Genomic DNA, 17,000 nt, shown 5'->3' on the forward strand with positions numbered 1-17,000 from the left:
CGCTCCACTGGCGCGTGCCTTGGCCGCCGTCGGGTGGCACCAGACCCCGCCGCGCGAGCTGGCCGGCCCTAGGCCGCCGCTGGCGCGTGCCTTGGCCGCCGTCGGGTGGCACCAGGCCCCGCCGCGCGAGCTGGCCGGCCCTAGGCCGCCGCTGGCGCGTGCCTTGGCCGCCGTCGGGTGGCGCCAGCCCCCGCCGCGCGAACTGGCCGGCCCCAGGGCGCCGCCGCCCCCTGGGCGCTAGGGGAAACCCTAGCGTCGCTGCGGGCAGGAGCCGAGCGCAGCGCCTGGGCCGGCCCGCTGGCTGTTGGGCCGGATGGGCCGCGGCCGTGGGATCCCTCCATAAAAAAAAGGGGCGCCGGCTGTCGCGTAAAAAAATTGCGGTTTAGCCGCTGTAGTTTTCAGTTTTTGCGCGATTTTTATTCCTGCAGCAATATTTCGCGTAGAACCCCCTGGAACTGTCTGTTTTCGCTGAAAATGCGTATTTGGGCTTAAAAATGCCTCGGGAATTCAATTTTTGGGCTAGTTTTCACATACTAGATGCGCTTAACATGCTATCTTTTGTAACATGATATTATTGTATGATTTTACTACAGTAGATTAAATGTTTAGCACTCTTAATCATTTAGTAAGTCATATAATAGCATGTTTTAAATATTGGAACGTCATTTTATTGAATAAGTTTATCAACATCGCTTTGTGCAAAAGATTACCTGCTGTAATCTCATGATTTTTGCATAAATCGCGGATGTCCGGAATTGTCCACAAGGAGTTTCCTGAGTTGGCCCAGACAGGCCTGAACTACCTGTCATGGTCCTCGGACTGCGAGATCTTTCTCCAGGGCAAAACCCTCCTGAGGGCGATCGGTAAGGGGGCCCAGCTGGCCGTCACTGATCCCAAGTTCGAGACTGAGAATGCGCAGGCTCTGCACTTTCTCCGTCATCACCTGTCACCTACTCTGAAAGATGAGTATATGGCTGAGCGCAGTGCTTCTGGCCTTTGGACCGCTCTTAAGCAGCGGTTTGAGCGGCTGAAGTACACTGTGAAGCCATGTGCAGAGGCAGAGTGGATCCGTCTGAGGTTTGCGGACTTCAAGACGGTTGGGGAGTACAATTCGGCTCTGCACCGGATTTGTACGACTCTTCGGTTGTGTGGTACTGAGATTACCGACTCCCAGAAGATTGAGAAAACCCTATCCACTTTCCACCCCGACGCGGTCCAGTCCTCACGAACTACCGCCAGGGGAGCTACACGAGGTATTCAGAGTTGATTGACGTCCTCCAGGTGGCGGAGGCGCAAGACGAGGTTCTCAAAAAGAACTTTGTCGCGCAACCACTTGGGGGAGTTCTCGCCAGGAGGTGAACGCTCTCAAAGTCCGCAAGCCTCAACAGAAGAAGAGGGGCCGGAAGGGCAAGAAGAAGGGCCCTCACCCCCCCGCCCCGGCTAAGCAGAACAAGCCGGGCAAGGGAGGGCAAAGGCCTCAGGACTGCTTCCATTGTGGCTCGGTGGAGCATTTCTCCCGCCAGTGCCGCGCACCACAGGAGGTCGTTGATGCATATAAGGCTCGGAAGGCACGTGAGACGCACCTCGCCTTGGTTCAGGAGGGAGCTCCACCGGCGCCCATGGCGGCACCCGTGATGATTGCTACTCCCCCTGCTACGCCTATAGAGGCGACCCCTGTGGTGCCCATCGCAGCAGCTTTGGCGGTCTCTACCGACGCCCACGTCGCCATGGAGGTTGACCACATGGCCGCCTCGGCGGCGCCGCCACTAGACATTGATGCTGCCTCCAAGATAATTTCTGAGGAGGATCAGCTCACTAGTATGGAGATTGCGGCGGAAGTGAATGGCTTCTTCACCGAGTCCACTTAGCATACCTCTTTGGTTATCATGATTCCGTGCTTTTATACAATAAAATTGAATAAATTCCATTTGGTTGTAAGCTCTATGAGAGCACAAACTTATTCTTTACTTTGGCGATTGGATGACATTTATTCATTTATTCCATTATTTATACATGATAGCATGTTATGTTCTAAGATGTGTGCATTTATTTTTAATGTATTTTCTTCCTCATTACATTAATTAGATGTCATATTTTAGAACGCGTGTGGCGCCCGAATGGAGGAAACGTGCCTTGCCGATAGCGCCACCACTCATACCATTTTACGAGAAACTAAGTATTTTGAGTCCATTAAAAAATCTCCGAGAAGTATTATGACAATCGCCGGCTGCGGTTCTCACATAGTTGGCTCCGGACGAGCCACTATTATACTCCCCATGGGAACAACTTTGATCATTAATGATGCGTTGTTGTACCCGGAGTCGACTCGTACTCTATTGAGCTTTAGAGACATCCGTGCTAATGGTTTCCATGTTGAGACCGATGATGAAAACGGCAAGGAGTGCCTACTCATCACAAAGCGGGATGCAGGTGGTAAACATGTTATCGAAAGGCTTCCTTCGTTTGACACAGGGCTATACTACACTAAGATAGTAGCACCGCCCGTGTACACTACCCTCAAGACCGTCTTTAGAAGCTCTGAACTCTTCTGCCTCTGGCACGATAGGTTAGGCCACCCCGGACTTAGGATGATGAGAAATATAATTAACAACTCGCATGGCCATAATGTTAACATGAAGAACTTCCCGAATCCTGATGATTTCGTGTGCTCCGCATGCGCTAAGGGGAAGTTAGTCATTAGGCCATCACCCCTCAAGGTGAGGGATGAAATCCCCGCGTTCTTGGAACGTATCCAAGGGGACATATGCGGTCCAATTCAGCCCCTCACGGGGCCGTTTCGGTACTTCATGGTGCTCATTGATGCTTCCTCTAAATGGTCCAATGTTTGCCTGCTGTCAACAAGGAACCATGCCTTTGCAAAATTGATCTCACAGATCATACAAATGCGGAATAATTTCCCGGATTATCGTATAAAGTCTATTCGAATGGACAACGCCGGAGAATTTACTTCAAAGGCGTTCGATGATTATTGCATGGCAATGGGAATCAAAGTTGAGCACTCGGTACCACATGTTCATACACAAAATGGACTTGCCGAGGCATTGATTAAAAGAATTAAATTCATTGCCCGACCGCTCTTCAGGGTTGTAATTTACCAACTACATGTTGGGGCCACGCGGTGTTACACGCGGCTAATCTCATCAACTTTCGACCGTCGGCCTACAACATCCACTCTCCTGTTCAACTTGCGCAAGGGTCGGCACCGAAAATTTCCCACCTTCGTAGGTTCGGTTGCCAGGTATATGTACCAATACCACCCCCTCAGCGATCGGCGATGGGCCCGTTCCGTAAGTCGGGGATATACGTTGGTTATGAGACTGTGTCCATAATCAGGTATCTGGAACCCATGACAGGAGACTGTCACACGGCTCGTTTTGCTGATTGCATTTTTGACGAGGATCTTTTCCCGACTTTAGGGGGAGAGAATCAACCCCTTGATGCTAAAAGTCGAGAAATCACGTGGCAAGCCACGGGGATCCACGCTCATGACCCGCGCACTGCTGAGACTGAGAGAGAAGTCCAAAAGATAATAGATTTGCAGTCTTTAGCAAATCAACTGCCCGACCACTTTAGTGACTTAAAGACTGTGACAAAATCGCATGTGCACGCGCGCAATGCACCGGAAAGGGTTGAAATACCGAAGAAAAATGATGGTATGCCCGCTCCCGTCCAAAGGCCTAAAAGGACGAGAAATCCGGCTTCTCAAATCCCAAGTACTCGGGGACGCCCGACGAAAAAGGATAAGAGAGATTTATCACAGCCTGTCGCCAAAGTACCCCAAATTGAAACGGGGAGCCAGTCGAGACCTGGCACAAGTACGGAAAATTCAGTGCACGAAATTCCGGACTTAAACTTTCCCATAGGGGAAACACCCAGTGGAGATGTGAGCGCACACATCGGCGCGGGAAATCTAAAGGACCTTGCTCCCATAATGGGAAATTTGGTAGAGCAAGTGTTTGCGCCTGATGCGCTCCATGACGAAATGGCCATAAATTATATTTATACGGGGGAGTCCCTGAACCGAGCAACGGTGATTGTCGACATCAACTTTGCTACGAAAATTGCCTCAATCATAGATCTTGACCCTGAGCCTAACACGCTCGCTGATTGCAAGAAAAGGTCGGATTGGAAAGATTGGCAGCAGGCAATTACTGCCGAATTATTATCTCTCAACAAAAGGAAGGTGTTCGGACCAGTTTGTCGAACTCCTCCCCACATTCGCCATGTTGGCCATAGGTGGGTTTTTGTTCGAAAGAGAGATGAAAATAATAAGGTAGTACGGTACAAAGCAAGGCTCGTTGCTCAAGGGTTCACTCAACGACCAGGTGTCGATTTTGAGGAGACTTATTCCCCAGTCATGGATGGAGTTACCTTTAGATACTTGATCTCGATGGCAGTAAACATGGGCTTGAAAATGAAACTAATGGATGTTGTCACTGCTTACCTATATGGTAACTTGGATTCGAACATATACATGAAGGTTCCAGAAGGTATCCCTGTTCCGAACCATGATAGAGCAAATAGGGGTCTATACAGTGTTCAACTTCAAAAGGCACTGTACGGACTCAGACAGTCCGGTAGAATGTGGTACAATCGCTTAAGTGATTTCCTTCATGAGAAGGGCTACACGAGCAATAAAGATTGCCCATGTGTTTTTATACGACGATCCCAAGATGGATTCTGTATAATCTCGGTGTACGTGGACGATTTAAACATAATCGGTACACCTGAGGATATTAAGGAAGCGAGTTCCTACCTGATGTCGGAATTCGAGATGAAGGATTTGGGTAAAACCAAGTTCTGTCTAGGTCTGCAACTTGAACATTCCCCTGATGGGATTCTAGTGCACCAGTCGGCCTACACCCAGAAGGTGTTGGAAAGATTTGGATTTGATAAGGCATATCCTTCTAAGACCCCGATGGTCGGAAGATCTTTACAGCCAGACAAGGACCCGTTCAGGCCAAAGGAAGAGGGGGAGGAAACTCTGGGACCAGAGGTTCCTTACCTGAGTGCAGTTGGAGCACTCATGTACCTCGCAAATTGTACACGGCCAGACATTGCTTTCGCCGTCAGTTTGCTTGCTCGGTACAGTTCTGAACCTACCAAAAGACATTGGAAAGGTGTCAAGGACGTCTTCCGTTACCTGCAAGGGACCAAAGATCTTGGTCTATTTTATAAGAGGAATCAAGACCTATCTATTATAGGCTATGCCGATGCTGGGTACCTGTCGGACCCACATGATTGCAAATCGCAGACTGGATATGTTTTCCTTTGTGGTGGAACTACGTTTTCCTGGAAATCGTCCAAGCAAACACTTGTGTCGACTTCCACGAACCACTCGGAAATCATGGCACTATTCGAAGCGTCAAAAGAGTGTGTATCGCTTCGGCGGATGATCGGCCACATTCAGCGGGCATGTGGGCTGAACACCGTACAAACCCCTACCATTATCTATGAAGATAATGCTGCTTGTGTTGCACAAGTCCAGATGGGTTATGTGAAGAGTAACCTCACAAAGCATATTAGTCCCAAGTTCTTCTATGCACATGAGCTGCAACAGTTGAACGAGGTGAGAGTTTTGCATACTAAGTCCTGTGACAATCTTGCTGATATGTTCACTAAATCATTACCGGCATCAACCTTAGAGAGGTGTGTGCGTGGAATCGGTATGATGAGACTTAGAGAGATGCAAGGTTCAGGGGGAGAAACTTCACAAACTCGTCGCTAAAATCTCAATCCTGATGATCGAGTACTCAACCTGATGGTTGAGTGGATTGTACTCTTTTTCCCTTGAGTGAGTTTTCCTGATGTTTCTCACACGAGGTTTTTGACGAGGCAATTCGTGCAATACAACAACGTATACTGTGTGCTCTTTCTCCATATTTTTTCCCACTGGGTTTTTCGGAGTTTTGAGGCATGGATATACGGATAATTACCCAAGGGGGAGTGTTGGGAAACCGGGGCCACCGAGGGGTGGCGGCGGCCTCGTGCGTATCGCACGGGCTAGCCCCTCCCGTTTCCCCCACTTTACGTTAAGTGGGTACTTATCCCTTGACCCCTACCCCCTATATAAAGCAACGATGAGCCATCATTGTAATTCCTGATCATTGATTAATAAAGCTGGTCTCCTCCATCTCTCTGTGTCATTTTACTTTCGCATACTTCGACTACTTCGTCTACGACGCTCGCTCTCGCTCCGCAACCTCGGACCGTACTCGCCGGCGGAGTTGCGGAACAGATCCCTCGCCACCGGTCGAGCCCCACCCGCAAACTGGATCCTCTGACCGACGTCACTGGCCTGGCCCACGTGTCAGCGACCAAAGGCTTCCACCAGCAAACACGCACACGCACCATCGCGTCTCAGCGAGACACGCTTGCGCCGTGCCGCTTTTTTTCTTCTTCTTCCGAATAAACGAGCTTGGCTGGTTGCCCCGCTGTGGTTCAGCCGTTTCGCAAAAAAAAAAAAAAATCCGGTTCACAAAACTAGCCCCCGAAAACCCGTTGAGAAAAAGAGGAAAACCCACTGTAACCAGCCGTCTATCTTCAAACCGACGGACCAGATCCGCGTGCTCACGGTGCGGAGAAGGCCCGAAGCGCAGGCCAACTTTATAGTCGGTCCCATCCCCATTTCTTCCCAAATCCCACCCCCCGCCGTCTGGCGTCCTCCGCCCCGCCTTCCTTTTTCACCTCTTCCCTTCCATCCACCTCCCAAGGGCGCGGAGGCGGAGAGGGCGGAGGCGAGAGGGTTCCGCATCTCCGGGCGAGCTCTGGAAGGTGAGTTCGTGTCTGCTCGCGCTCACATCGGTGGGTTCCGCAGCGCCTGGTTCGATCCGCCGTGGGGTTTTGAGGGTTTTTGTGGCTCGCACATGTGGGGTTTTGGGGGTGGGATTGGTTCTGTGAAATGCGAGGTGTTCTTTGATTTCGTGTTGCTCCGACTCTAGGTAGTTGGGTTCGAGATGTTTGTGCATTCGATTTCAGAGCGCGGTGCTGGTGCACGTCGCGCTCGCCCGGTTCCACGGCGCGTGTCTGGTAGGGGATTTTGGTTCTGTGCAATGCGGGCGTTTCGGGGGTTCTGGGTTGCTTTGGATTCGAGGCCGGTCGCGTCGAGAGGTTCGTGTGATCGATCTCCGGGGCCCGGTGCTAGGGCTGGTCTCGCTCCCTCCGTTCCACGGCGCGTGTTCGGTTCGATTCGGTGAGAGTTTTGGGGGATTTGGGTTCTGCCTAATGTGATTGGTCAGGGGTTAGGGGTCCCGGGTTGTTTGATTAGAGATTGCTGTGTGATATTGCAGACACTGCCCCTGATCCTAGTGATTTTTCATCTCTAGACGATTAAGACCGTCAGGCCGTCCTGTGACTTATTTAGAACCGTCCTGTTACTGCGTGCGTCCGATTGTTGGTACGGAGGTAGAGTAGAAGCATTTCTCTGCGCGGTTCTTCTCTTCGTGACCGGTTAGGTGTTTGGTTCTTATTTCGTGACCGAACTGCTTTACCCGGGAGGTTTGGGTGCAATAATCTCATGCTCTGCTGGTGCACGCGAGTTTCGATTGTTTGGGGTTTGCAACTCTGCAAAGGGCATTTGCTTTATCGTGGCATAGATCTCCGCTTCCACACTTGCTGCCTACTTCTGCATCGATAGGAACATTGGCTTGGATTGGTACTAGTTTGCTCTATGTGCGTGGTGAGGGTTTGGATTTGGCTTTGATTTCCCCCGGTCTCCTGATTCGGTGGATTTGGTTGCGCCTTTTTTTTTTTGAAATAACCAAGTTGATTCAATTTCTTCCCCGTTTGTGCTTCATGATAGATTGACAGATCGTTTCTCGATGCTGTTTCTGGTCTGGATGTAGAGTTCCGATTTAGCAGGTCCACCATTTTCAGATTACAGTTATGTAGTCGCGAACAATACTGTTACAGTGCTTTTAAGATAGTATTTCGTTCACGATTTTTTTGATGCTGATGTGTTCTGGATGTACTTTTTTGGACTAGCGGACACTTTCAAATGATTGTAGTGTGTTTCTGGAACTTTCTTATACCCTGCTTCTATCCTGCATCTTCGCCACTGTTCCCAAGGTTTAAACAGCAATCTACGGAGGTGTTTTATTTGGTCTGAGTTTTGTCAAAATTGCTTTGGTTCACTGCCATTTTACTGTTGTAGGCGTTTTGCACGATCTATCTTTTCCTTTTCCTGGGTGCTCCACCATATGTCTCAGCAACTGGTCCTGAAGTGCTGATTGCTACTTGGACGGACTTGAGTTTATGTGTACATGTTGTTGTAGTTGTATTAAAAGTTCAGTTGTATTCATTCCATGTTCCTTCTGGATGCTAATACGTGGGCACAAACATACCATTCATTGTTCATTAATGGCTGACGATAGACCTAGTGACATACCAGGATTGAGTGTTACAGTGGAAGACCACTGCAAGCTATTACTAATGATAGCAGCTAGTATAGTTTTATTGGGGTCGAATGTAGTACTCCCTCCGTTCACAAATATGAGATGTTTTGTATATTTCAATATGGACTGAAATGAGTGAACAAACACACTAAAATGCGTCTATATACATCTGATTCAGAAAAAGTTAGAACATCTTATATTTGTGAACGGAGGGAGTAGATCTTAGATCTAGATGCAAGTATATTTATATATGTCGACAGAAAATATTCAAATATCTGCTCGTGTTGCTGGTTGTACAAACATTCTGAATTTCGATAGCTCACTTTTTTCCCGAGAGCACGCAGGAGCACTGCATGTTAAGGGCTAATGCTTGGTGGAGTTCTTAGACCAGTTATGATATGTTTTGTTTCAGTTTTGTTAAGCTACTTCTAGTTCTATTAATAGACAACCTCAGTGTTCTATTCATATGCTGCAGTAGTATCCCCTTTAAATTGAAAAATACCCAGAAACAAGAAGCTGCTGTGCTTGTTGCCTCTTTGTATTTGTTCTTTTAGTTTTTTATTTCCGGTACTGATTTTTTTGTTTTATGATTATTTTACTAAAATAGGTTCATACAAAAGAATAAAAGAGTAATGTAGCACTGACTTATAACTTGTGGCATTATTGATTCATAGGAGAAGTGGAGGGAAAAACATAGGAATAGGAAATTTTCCTTTGGTTTGACTTTCAGAGGAGAAACAAAGGAATTTTACAATCCACTCACATCTCTGTCTCGTTTTTTCATTTCTAAGCTCAAAGAACAAGGGCAAAGGCATAAGTTGCATAATAACATCCTATCTTGACTTTGCATATGTTTAACCTTGACTTGACTATGCTTTTTTAGGATTCCTGTGTCCTTTACTATTCCTGTGAGTCAAACACCCAATTCTGCAAAATTCCTGTGTTTTTACAATCTTCTGTTTGCACATGCAATCCTCCTGTTCCTGTTTTTTCCCCAGTTGGTACATTTTCAGAATCCTGTGAATCAAAGAGCCCAACATGGTTTGCTTTTATCAAGAATATAACAACATTACTATAAAATTAACCTGTGTACAGCTCTGTTCTGTCTTGTATGGAACACAATGTGTTTAAATTTCTCACATTCAATTTTAGTGTGTGCCAATTTCTCCTTGCGCTTGTCCTGATTGATGTTACCTTTTTATCACTTTATTGTCATGTTTTGATCCTACCTTTTAAATTACTCTAGATGGTCAACATTGTTTTCCCAAATTGTTTCCAAGAAAAAATTGTGTATGGTTTATGTCCCACTTCTATTCGCCTCATGTTCTTTGCATCAATTGACCTTAGAATTGACTTCATTTAGGTACCTGATTATGGCGGCTAAAACGGGTGGAGCTGTACAAGTGCATAAGAATGACACTGTTAAGCGCACAGCAATGGCACGGACTGGCTTGGGCCGTGAAGGAAAGCCCATTAGGTTGCTGTCAAACCACTTTGCTGTGAAGCTTAGTGGGATTGATGCGGTTTTCTACCAATACAGTGTAATGAACAATTCTGAATTTCTGCATTTGTTATTCTTTTCTCAAGCATTTGATAATTGTCGTTCAATGCCTGTTCTGAAATTTGTGATTATGCTGCAGGTGTCCATCAAATCTGATGACGATCAAGTGGTTGAAGGCAAGGGCATTGGCCGGAAGGTCATCGATAAAATGTTGCAAACATACAGTTCTGAGCTTGCTGGAAAGGATTTTGCATACGATGGCGAGAAATGTCTATTTACTGTTGGACCTCTTCCACAGAACAACTTCGAGTTCACTGTTATCATGGAGGAAACATCTGCAAGGTACGTATGTACCGTCGATCATAGCAAACTATGTGAGCTGATGAATTTGCCAAGTGCAAGTAGTTGGATAATGATCCATTTTTGTTCCTTTTTATGGGAAACCCATTCTTGTTCTTAGTGTCCGCACTGCCTACTTCCCTGTTCTTGCTGTCATGTTGTTCGCTTACTGGTATTTCAGTTCCAACTATCAGGATTTTTTTTTGACATTTCTAGCCAACTGTCCTCATCCATAGTCTAGCTTTTTTATTGTGTCTGTTTTTGTACACATAAATACTCATGGTAACCAAAGTGAGGAAAACATCCTATATTTGACAGAGTTCTACTTGAAATGGTTATCCCCCATGGGATTGCTGCGTTGAATTTCTACTTGAAATGGTCAACCCCCATGGAATTGCTGCATTGAGTTTCCTATTTGAAATGGTTAACCCCCATGGGATTGCCGTGTTGAAGTTTTATTTGCTATATATCTTGGTTAAGCCACAAAGGATTGTTATGTAGCTGTTAGTTCTGTTAGTGATATTTGTTGTAGTATCATACTCATTTAAGGTCCCAAATTTTTCAACGGCAACATGGATAATATATTTTGTTAATCCTCGAGGCACTTTATAGATAAAGAAATACAAATAGGAAGCTTACCCAAACTTCATCTGTTCTTCAGGGCTGTTGGTGGGAGTCCAGGACATGAAAGCCCTGGCCCGGGTGACAAGAAACGAGTAAAGAGGTCACATCTTCCAAAGCAGTTTGTAGTGGGTATAAGTTACGCAGCAAGGATTCCCCTCAGATCAGTTGCCCTAGCGCTTCAAGGAAGTGACTCGGATCATGCCCAGGATGCTCTGAGAGTCCTTGACATTGTTTTAAGGCAACAGCAGGCTAAGCGGTATGGATGATGTAGTTTTGAACTCTGTTTACCTCTTCAGTCTCATTCTGATTGTAATTATTGTTTGTTTATATCCAGAGGTTGCCTACTTGTTAGACAATCATTTTTTAGTGATGACAGTAGAAATTTAGTTGATTTAACTGGTGGAGTCAGTGGTTGTCGTGGACTCCATTCTAGCTTCCGTACTACAATGAATGGCTTATCTTTAAACATGGGTATGTGTTCTTCGGTCGACTTGTGTATTTTGATCCACTTTGCTAATCATGAGAAACTGATGTGGCACATCTATGTTAAACAGATGTTTCGACTACTATGATTGTGACCCCTGGACCTGTTGTCAACTTCCTCCTTACAAATCAAAATGTCAGAGACGTTAGAGACATTGACTGGCCCAAGGTTCATGATATTATAGCACTGCCTGATATCCCAGCTTATATTTTTCTACTGAACATATATTTTCTTTGCTTATTTTTTTCTTCTCATGATGCATATTTCTAGAACTTGTCACAAACTTGTATCTATATATATCTTGCAGGCAAAGAGAATGTTGAAAAATCTGAGAGTTAAAGCTACACACAACAACATGGAATTTAAGATCATTGGGCTTAGTGATCAGCCTTGCTCTAGACAGACGTATGGTTCTATTCCTGCATTGCGTTATTCATTATTTTTCTCACAAATGGGTTCCCCTATTCCACATCTATCCTTATTCCATTTCTATATCTTGTTTGTCCAACCTGCCTTGACTTTCTTCCTCCAGTTATAAGAACATACTGCTGTAGGATTCACACAGTTAATTTTGTATAACTTTCAGCAGTAATATCTTTGTAAATATATAGACTGAAATCATGATATAAAAATATAGTTGTCACATCAATTGTCTGTATAATCAATAATGTATACTTTTATGACCTTTCCACATAATGCAAAAACCAATGTTTAGAGCCACTCGGAACACAAACGTTATTTTACTGGAGATATTAGTTTATTTAATAGTCACTACAATTCTACAACCTTCTTTAGTCATGTCGAAATTACATTGATCCGCAGATTTCCAATGAAAGTTCGGAGTGGAAGCAGTGAAGGTCAAACTGTTGACATTACTGTTGAGGAATATTTTAAATCCAAGCAAGTGTTTTTGGAGAAGCCTTATCTGCCATGTCTTGATGTGGGAAAGCCGAAACGCCCGAATTATCTCCCAATTGAGGTTGTAGCCTTGACTGTTTATTCACTTTACGTGTGTCTCACCAGTTTTAGTTGCTGGCTGCACACAAAGTCCAAGTTGTGATTTATGTCTTCCTTTTGATGGTGCAGCTGGGGAACATGATATCACTTCAACGTTATACGAAGGCACTGTCTTCTCAGCAAAGAACGACGTTAGTTGAAAAATCACGACAGAAACCTCAGGATCGCATGAGAGTTGTTACTGATGTGGGTTTGTTGACTTCTGTTGAGATGTTACAACTTCTAGTTTCTTCCTTAGCTACTGACATGCAATTTACAGGCAGTAAAAAGTAACAGATATGATGATGACCCAATCTTTTCTTCTTGTGGCATTAAAATTGATAGTCAACTGACGCGTGTTGAGGGTCGTGTTTTGTCTGCACCAATGGTTAGACCTAATCTATTTTACATTTTGCTCTTTTTATATACATGACTAATCTTTTCAAACTGTTCTGATATGTTATTCCAGTTGGTTGTGGGAAATAGTCAAGATTGTGTTCCATTCAAGGGCAGGTGGAATTATAATAACAAGGTTGCTACTTGGTTACATGTGACGGAGCACACCTAATAAAAGTATTTTGTACTGAACTTAAATTTCATTTATTACTATTGCAGAAACTATTTGAGCCTGTTAGGATTGAGCGTTGGGCAATTGTGAACTTCTCTGCTCGTTGTGACATGAGCCGGATCTCAAGAGAGCTGATAAACTGTGGACGAACCAAAGGCATTGTAAGTTCTTCCATGACTCCTTTATTTCGCAGTAAAGCATGACAGCATGTAGCTTGTCTTGTAATGACATCTGTTGGCATATTTTATACCTCCTGTCTTGCGTAGATCATTGAAGGCCCTTACAGCCTGGTGGATGAAGATAACCAAGCTAGGAGATGTGCTCCCATTGTAAGAGTTGAAAGGATGTTCGAAAAAGTTAAAGCAAACCTTCCTGGTCCTCCGGAATTTCTGCTATGTGTTTTACCAGAGAGGAAGAATTGTGATATTTATGGTAATATGTTAAACAATATTCTTTTGCTGTTCGTGGATCTTCATGTAACAATCTTCTTTTACTCTCTTGAAGGCCCATGGAAGAAGAAAAATCTTCATGAGATGGGTATTGTCACTCAATGCATTGTTCCTAGTGCTAAGATGAATGATCAATACTTCACCAATGTTCTTCTAAAGATCAATGCTAAGGTACATATACTTGTCTCTTTATCTGATTGTGCCTGTTAGGTTTGACCCAACTGTCTTACCTCGCTTACAATAGCTTGGTAGGATGAACTTGTAACATGTTTATTTTTGTTAATAGCTTGGTGGAATGAACTCTAAGCTGGCACTGGAGCATAGCCGTCAGATTCCAGTTATCAATAAGATACCCACAATAATTTTGGGAATGGATGTTTCACATGGTTCTCCAGGTCGATCAGATATACCATCAATTGCTGCTGTATGTCTTCTTCCCTCTCTTGCAGTACTTGCATCAAGCAAATATCTTGTGTTTCCATCCCTTTGAGTACTCCTAAAAGTAGCTGCATAGTTTAGACGGATATGTAGCACAAATAGTCTGTACAATTTATAAAAAGGGTCTGCACCATTCAATGAACAATAGCAAAATCCATCACTTTTGAATCACTATTTTGAACATCTGATTTAGCAGTATGTATGATAAAACTTACTTTCTTGTTGTACCATTATGGTATTTTTATTTACCCTGCATATGCTACAGGTTGTTGGATCTAGATGCTGGCCACTAATATCACGGTACAGGGCATCTGTACGGACCCAGTCTCCAAAGGTTGAGATGATTGATTCTCTTTTTAAGCCACTGGATAATGGAAAGGATGATGGTATAATAAGGTACTGTAGACTTATCACCTGTTATTTCTGTTTACACCTGGCATTCTTTTAGTTATATTGTACGTACTATGTATGTTGTTCTAAGCCTGTCACATATTTTTGCTTTCACTTTGCATTCCAGGGAACTTCTACTAGACTTCTACACAACCAGTCAACAAAGAAAGCCAGAGCAGATAATCATCTTCAGGTATTTATTATTATTGGCATGACATGTTATAGATATTTTGGAAGTTGCATTCTGATAGTTATGCTGATGGCCTTATGTATGTTAAGTTTTCTCATAGAATTATTTGTTCGGATTATCAAAGCTTGATGCAGCCTTAAAAAGGAAAGACACATTTGGTAGTATTTTTTTTCTGTTTGACAAAGCGATCTCCGTCACACAAGCGTTCAGTTATCTATGCACAGAAAAAGGGACTGGAACTACTAAACCATTTTTTCTTTCTGCCTTTTATTTATTTTCTTTTATAATCAAGAATTAGGTATGGTAGTGGTAATGTGGCACCCATGAAACATATCAAAATGGCATGCACAAAATCTCATGTAGAAGTTTACAATAAATATGCTGCATTATTTATTCCATTTTTTCGTGTTAAAAAATGGATATATATTTATTTATTTATTAGTGTGTGTTCCTATATTTACGTTTTCTTTGTATTAGCACACCTATTTTCTATTATAAGTTAAAAACAACCAGTTTTTGTAGTTCATGATCGACTGTTGACTTTACTTCCACACAGGCTACATTCTAAGTAATCATCATCTTGTTTGAACTTATTTATGTAGCTTATGTAATTTTAAAAAGTCGTGATAATCCACACAAGAATTCGATATCGTGAACGAATTATTTCCCTCTACATGCAAAAGTCCAAGCTTAGCTTGCTGTTTGTATGTGGAAACAATAGCACTGTTGAATGCATTGACATCATAAATTAGAACTTTGTCTTTGTTGTCTCCTGTGTTTCAGCTGCACGTTTTCTGCACTAACTAGTTACCAGTATTCTGAATTCGTCCATCATTTTCTTATGTGATCAACATATGCAGGGATGGTGTGAGTGAGTCTCAGTTTAGCCAAGTACTGAATCTCGAGGTTGATCAAATAATAAAGGTTGTCCTTGGCACTTATTTGGCTTGGGAAACTTTTTCTGGAAATGTTCATTTTTTTTACAGAATTTTAATGATGCAGGCTTACCAGAATATGGGTCAGGGGCCACCTCCAAAGATTACAGTTATTATTGCTCAAAAGAATCACCACACAAAACTGTTCCAAGCTGACGCACCAGATAATGTTCCAGCTGGTATGCAATTGTCCTATGTCAAAACATAGCGGAGCACTTCGCATCCGCACCAAAGAAAAGAGAACAATTTAAGGAACTAAATTGCATTCTGGCTTTATGAACAGGGACTGTAGTGGACAAGGGTATTGTTCATCCAAAACAGTATGATTTCTACATGTGTGCTCATGCGGGACCTATAGTAAGTCTCCCTGTTTACCAACCCAATATTTTGGAAATTGCATCATTTCAAGCAGTTTGTGATTCGACTGTTGATTGCGTAGTTATCTGTCAGGCTTTATTTGGCATCCTAAATACTGTAGAATTAGTGGCTGGTTATGCATATTACCATCAATTGCCTAATTGTGTGTCAGACTTTTCATGTGCTGTGTATATTTGGCATCCTAAATACTGTGAAATGTTTGCTCCCTCGTAGGGCACCTCAAGGCCCACCCATTATCATGTCTTGCTTGATCAGATTGGTTTCACACCAGATGAACTCCAGAGCCTAGTTCTTTCCCTTTCCTATGTGTAAGAACACGGCTATTTCCCAATCTGTCACTGTACAGTACGTGGTGGTTCTTTACTTTCTTATGTGTTTGGTGGATGATATTATTCTTGTGCTTGTTGCTCAGGTACCAGAGGAGCACCACTGCAATATCTGTGGGTATGTTGACATGTAGTAGTATATCACAATGTACTTCCTTTTGTATTTTTAAGTGTGTCATGACATTTGATCAATGCTGTGTTTTTCATATTCTCCAGTGGCACCTATCTGTTATGCCCACCTTGCAGCAGCGCAGATGAGCCAGTTCATAAAATTCGAGTTTGCTGATACTTCATCTGGGAGTGGTGTCCCTTCGTCGTCAACAGCAGCAACAGTCCCGGAACTGCCACGGCTGCATGCTGATGTGTGCAGTTCGATGTTCTTCTGTTGACGTGGGCTTTCAGTCAGATCGTTGTGCAGCAGGGGTTGACTTTTTGTGAGTGAAGAAACCTGATATTGGATAGGTGACAACAGGTTTGGCTGGGAGCAATTTTTTGGATGGTATAGTGTCCGTGGTTAGGATAGTAGTGTTCGGATAGTAGTAGCAGTTGACACTTGATCGCTAGAAGGCTTATGGATGTGAATTCCAGATTCAAACTTTGCTGCATTTGTAAGCCGTACTTTTGGCATATCCCAAACTCTTTCGGGGTTTGACTACAAGCTGCCCTTTTAATTGAGATATCTTGTTTAATCTTGCGCTGGTACTTGCCCAAAATTAAATGTTGTGATGTCTATAGATGCAATGGATATATCTAGATGTATTTTAGTTCTAGATACATCTATTTTCATCCATTTTAATGACAAGTATTTCCGGACGGAGGGAGTACCTGTCAAGAAACCTTATGCTGGACAGGTGACAGTAGGTTTGGTTCAGGACCAGTATCTAATAATTGAAAATAATTTGACAGTATGCTTTATTACCATAAAGTGTCGCATGGAATGAAAAAGAATCGTGAGTAATTTGCTAGAT

At 43.8% G+C, this 17,000-nt stretch overlaps 1 pseudogene; it reads left to right on the top strand.

Annotated features, from left to right (window-relative positions):
* The first annotated feature begins 6,584 nt into the window (after positions 1 to 6,584).
* LOC123120774 (protein argonaute 16-like) lies at positions 6,585 to 16,721 on the top strand (annotated as a pseudogene).
* The last annotated feature ends 279 nt before the right edge of the window (positions 16,722 to 17,000 follow it).

The sequence above is a fragment of the Triticum aestivum genome, chromosome 5D (assembly GCF_018294505.1).
Source record: "Triticum aestivum cultivar Chinese Spring chromosome 5D, IWGSC CS RefSeq v2.1, whole genome shotgun sequence".
NCBI lineage: Eukaryota > Viridiplantae > Streptophyta > Magnoliopsida > Poales > Poaceae > Triticum > Triticum aestivum.